This window comes from Diospyros lotus, chromosome 15 (assembly GCF_014633365.1).
Source record: "Diospyros lotus cultivar Yz01 chromosome 15, ASM1463336v1, whole genome shotgun sequence".
In the NCBI taxonomy this organism is placed as follows: Eukaryota; Viridiplantae; Streptophyta; class Magnoliopsida; order Ericales; family Ebenaceae; genus Diospyros; species Diospyros lotus.
The window spans coordinates 18,517,265-18,523,448 of record NC_068352.1 but is presented as its reverse complement, the minus strand read 5'-3'; positions in this window follow the sequence as shown (position 1 = coordinate 18,523,448).

Here is a 6,184-nt window from a genome sequence, read left to right as displayed (position 1 = left end):
AATATTTTAATACTTCATATGTTTTAGGATTCTACTTCATGTTTCTACTTGATTTAGGATTCTACTTCATGTTTGATTAGGGTTTTATTTTTATTAAGATTCTAGTTGACTTTTACTTAGGATTTATTTCTATTGGGATTCTAGTTGACTTTTATTTATAAATATTAGATGGATTTAGATTAGCCAAACGCTATAAATATGTCTAGAGTATAGAGTTTGTAATCAAGTTTTCTCAATATAAATTTCAACAACCTATTTGGGTTTTCTTAGCAAAACAATCTTATTTTTGCATCTTCTTGAAAGCTTGCCAAGCTTCAGCCATTGAAGTTTGTTCATTCAAGGGTTTATTTTGGTGTGTTTTCTTCACACTGCGTTGAACGCTGCATCACACGGCATTTATAATATCCTAATCTTTTCTTTGCAATGCTTGTTACAACTCACTTGTAATGCCCAAGACATTTTTCATCAAATGTAAGTTGAATACAAACTAAAAAAATTGGATTAAACTCAATAAAGCACAAGCTTCACCTTTTTGCTCTGAACTTGTACCATATTCTTCAATAATTTCCAGTACATCAATAATAGAGAAATATAAAAAAATCAAGTTTATCAATGTACCATAATGTGATCCCCACCGTGTATCAACGGGTCTTTGGAGACTACTTTCATGATTTAAACCACGTCCACTTGTAATTTTCCCATTAATCAATGCTTTAATGACTCTATTTACTTGCTTTTCTCTTAAAATATTTCTACGCTTGCACGAACCTCCTACAACAATCACAACATTACTAAGAGAATTGAGAAGAAAAACAATTTGACTGTGACTTTTTGCAACTACTACAAGAGCCAATTGAAGTTGCTGAGCAAAACAATGAATATAGAAAGCAAATTGATTCTCTCTTAAGGTAAGACTTTTAAAACCATTGCATTCTCCCCTCATGTTACTAGCTCCATCATAGTCTTGATCACATAATTTTGACAAACTCAACCCATGCTTTGAGAACAATGATTGTATTGCTACTTTAAGTGATAATAAAATTGTGTCATTAACATGAACTATACCAAAAAATCGTTCAATGACATTTCCCTATTTATTCACATAACGCAATAGACTGTCTATTTGTTCTTTGACTGCCACATCACGAGACTCATCAACTAAGATAAAAAAGAAATCATCTCCAAGATCATGAATCATATGTAATACCCTAAGAGCCCAAAGAAGGGTAGTATACATCAAGGATAAGTAAAGAATGAAACAACACCAGTTGGATACCTTTTGGACTGAATGTAAGCAAAGAACTTCGAGGTTAAGCGTGTTTAAGCTGGGGAAGCTCAAGGATGGGTGACCCCCTGGGAAGTTTGCATAGGCCCATCAGGCTAAATTGTTCTAGTCCTTCCTATCGCTCAATGCAGATGTTACAGGTGGTATCATAGTAGGTTTTGGGATGAGACTCTATACACATAGGTTGGTTGGGTAGAGTGTATGTCGTATGATTAGGTGCGAGTCCATGTGAGAATTCTGATTACTAAGTGTGTTGGTTGTGTAGGAAAATGAGTGCTTGTGGAAGAGGATCGTCGACCAAGAGCCAAGATCATGGCTAGTCTATATCTGGAACTCCTGGGGAGCCTAGCGGTGATTGGTGGCATGAGATGGCTGAAATGCGAGGTATCCTGGCGAGAGTGTTATAGACACTAGATACACTTGCGGTTAGTCAAGTGAGGCAGAATCAAGTACAACAGAGAGCTGGGAATAGGTTAGCTAAGAATGATAATGGGTCAGTGGTTCAACAAGGGACGGGTAATGTCCAGGGTAGTAATAACAAGAAAAGGAGTAGGTCAGGCTGAGATAAAGTAGGAATTTCGCTCTATAATTTTTGTGGTAGAATGCACAAGGGACCTTATCGGTTTGGTAAAGAGATTTGTTACCATTGTGGTCAGAAGGGACATAAGAAGAAGGATTACCCTTGAGACCAAGATGTGAGGGTGACTTGTTTCGGGTGTGGTCGAAAGGGCCATAAGGTTAGAAGTTGCCCACAATTGCTTCAGAGCGAGAGACAGAGTTTCAAGGAATAGGATCAGGGGTCTAGTCAGGGGCCGATAGTAGACGAGGACCAAGAGATAGCCCCACAATTGGCATTATTGCAGATTCAGTGCCCCACTGCCATTAAGACACTTCGTGAGCGAGAAGTAAAGAAAGACCTTATCCAAGGTATGCTCACACTATATAACATTGTATTAATGTTTGTGCTTCCCTGATGTAAGTTAGGTGTATTCTTTTATTGCACCATAGCCTGTATATTATGTCTTTATTCCTAGGATATGACTTTATGGTACTACTAGTGTTTTGAAATGGTGGTGACTACCTGGGAGACATGGAATTGGAATGGGCAGGTAATGGCTAGAGTAAAACAAAGTAGAAGGTTTAATTAATTCATGCATGTATAACTGGGAAAATGTATATATATATATAGTATGTCTAAGGAGTGTGAGTGCAAAAAAAAAAAGGGGGGGGGGGAAGTTAAGTTATGGGGAACTTGAGGTTATACAATGCAAGTTTGGTAAGCGAGGATTATACCTGCTCAAATGAGTACCTAGAAGTGCCTTGTGAGGTTATGAGGGAAAGGAGTAGATAAAGCTACGATAAGGTCACTATAAGTGGCGTGTGGGTTTATTTGCATTAGTGGATGGTATGGTTGAGTGCCGTTGTATATATGGTTGGGGATTGTTACATTCGCGATTATGAGAAAGATAGAAGTATGTTTATGAAGTTGAAGACTTGGGAGTTGGAACAATCCAAAGTATGCTTGAGGTTGTTGTGTGAATGTTGAAATAGTAAGGGGATAACTAGCTATGTTCTTAGAGGAAATGAACTGGGTACATCAATATCTCCTAGTGAGTAGATTAACCTTGTTGGTGATTTACTGCTTGTGGTTATTGGTTGCCTAAGTATGCTAGGGTTGATTGCAACTAGTGTGAAGGAAGGTGCCTATGGTAACACACTCACAACGAGACTTGAGAAGTCCGTGGTAACTATGATTAATTTGATTGACTAGGTAAGCGAAATAAATGGCGAACTAACTTAGCAGCTAAGGGCATCATGAGTGTATAGATCCCCACCATGTGAAAGAAAGGTAAGAGAGACAGGGGAAAAAAAAAAAGATTGGAAGGAAAAAAGCTACAAGAGTCTAAGATGTAATGGTAAGGTTAGTTAATATGAGTTAAATTTGCCTAAACGTGTTGCTTTAGGATGCCCTATATTAAGGGGAATGGTCTGGACTATAGTACCTGGAAGAAAGAGATTGTTAAGGTGTGCTGTGAGGTGTTATTTGAAATTTATGGAGTGTTGTTAATGTCTAAAGTGCCCTTGGAATGTAAGCAATTTCCATTTAAGTTGATATGTATAGGGGGGGCATTTAAGTAATTGTGTCATGTGTTTATGTGTATATATATAAGAAGGCTAGCTTTGTAAGAAAAAAGGCAAGGGAAAGAAAGAAGAGAAGGGAGCAGATCAGGAGGGGAAGAAAGAAGGAAGGTAAGGGCTTTCTTCTTTCTCCTTATTCTTTGATTGATTATGTGCAAAAGGGGTTGGGAGGGTAAGGGTTTCTTCTTCTCCTTTTCTCCCTTCTTGCTAGTTTTGTTGTAGGGAGTGTGAAGTAAAAGGGTTTGGGAGGCTTGTCGGCTCAAGAAAGATCATTAAGGAGGACTCTTTAAGGCAAGTTCTTATTCCTCTTACCTCTCATATGCTTCTAGCTAGGGTGTTTGGGAATTTGAGTATGAAAACTCCATGTTTTCTCAAAGAATGGTTGGTTGGAAAGGCTATGTAGAAACCATTGTAAATCTCCCTACTTCCTTGTTGTTTCTTCTTAGTCTCTCTTAGGTTTCAAAGTAGGGTGTGTTCACCCTACAAATCCTAAAAGGAATGGTGCTTTGGGTTTGGGAATGAATTAGGGAGGCTCCTTTACATTTGGATAATTTTTGGTATGTCTCGGGAAGGTTCTACTCAGCCTCCGATCGATAGTTTTTGGGGAAACGGTTTGCAACACTGGTCGACCATTTTTATCGGGCAGTCAACCGTTTCTGCCCTATGACAGTCTACGCATGCTCCACTCTTTTGAGCATAACATTTTATAGAAATATTTGATTTGTGAACCGTTTGAAGTTTTATAAACTAGACTTAATAGGATTTGTTTTGATATATGATTTGGGTTATTTGGAAAAGTATTTGTCTTGTAGAGTCCTTGTGAAGTACCACCTTGAAATCTGGAATTTCTATTTCAATCCGATAACGCTCCAATTGTTGGGGCATAACTTCCTATGGTATTATCCAAATTCGAATCCACTATTTGTCCCATAAACTAGACTCCTTGAGATTTGTTTTGGTATATATATATTGGATAATTTGATTATGTTTGAAGTTATGGCAACCCTGCTAATCTTGGCCTAGAATATGTTGTTCTTCCATTTTGAGCGATCTACCTTGATCTGATTTTTAGGATATAAATAACTTAATTTGGGATATGATTGGAGTATGATGAGATACATTTATAGAATAAATGATAATGCTTCCAAATATAGTTCCTTGAGAGGTTAAAAGGGTTTCTTGAGCGTTATTGAAGGGTTTTCTTGAGCATTATTGATGCATTTTGTATTCACTAAACAAGTAGGGCTTGTCCTCCCTACACTTCTTTGTGGAATGATGCTGCACCCTTGGGTTAGGTTCCAGATGGTTGGTTGTGTAATTCTACTTATTGTTTTATTACATTGTGTTATGTTACTACATTGCTTTGCGTGATGATGTTGGGTCATGGGGTGCATTCATTGGGGGTCATGCTTTGTATGTGTTGGGGGTATGAGCATTGGCATGGCACAATTGGCCTGTTGAGTGCTAACTTGTGTATGTTAGGCGAGCATATGCATTTAGAGCATTTGCTTGTGTGTGAATTCTTACGTGGGCATAGTATGGCCTAATGCCTGACTTATGGGGGCCTTGCCATCACGTTAATGCTGCAAGAGTCATTGCATTCCTTATGTGTAGCATTGCATGGAGGCTGTGGGAAATGATGGAAAGGAAGCGCGACTTCCGTTGTTATGTGATATGAGATCATGATATACGAGTCGGGGGCTCGACGTGATGTGATTGTGAGTGCTTTGGCACGTGATGACGACGATGATTGATATGTTATTTATGGATGTGGTATGAGAGCCATGGGCTCATGATATTGATTTGGTAGCCTGTCCTTGGCTACTAGCAGGTTTGTATACAAAGTCTTGGGTGCCAGTGTATGCATCTTATGTGGGCCCCAACGACCTTATGTGTGTGCATCTATGCATTTATGTTATGGTTGGGTATCGTGATATGTAATCGCATGGATTGTGTGTTGTTTATGTATACGAGGTTGGCATGTGTTTCAATATACTGCATGATGTTCTGGGGAAGTCCATCCGTAACCATTTTTTGTTCTTTCTATATACTTGTTGAGTCTTGTGATTCACCCTTGCTTTCCATCATTCTAGGTAAAGACCAAGATAAGGCTAAGGGCAAGTCTAGCAGGGGTTGATCTTTTGTTGGTAGATATGTATAGAGCTCACCTAAAGATGAGGTCTTGGGACTTTTGTGATGAAATGCCACAGCTAGTTAGACCCTTGTTCCTTGAAGGGACATATATGTTTTGTGGCTATGACTTGATGTATAATATTCAGAGGATGTATCTTTTAATCTGATGGGATCACTACAACAAATTTTGGTTTGCTCTACGAAATTTTTCGTAGTTAAAAATTCAATTTTTGTAGCAAAAACCAATTAGCTATGAAATTTTATTCGTAGCGTGAATCGTAGCTAAAGGCTTGTAGCTAATAGTATTTAGCTACAATTTAAGGTTTCATAGAGAATAATACACTTTTCGCTACGATGAAAGAAGCATAGAGAAAGCATTGATTTTCTCCTACGATATATATTGTAGCTAATTATGTAGATTTTTGTAGTTAGTGATGCCAATTTTCATAGTAGATAACACATCTTTTATTACGAATGTCAAATTGTAAGAAAAACGTTTATTTTTCACTACATTAAAATCGTAGCTAATCATACCAATTTTCGTAGAAAATTGATTCACATACCAATTTTTGTAGTAAATTGATTTTCACAAAATAATTTTCGTAGCAAATTAATTTTCTCTAGCAA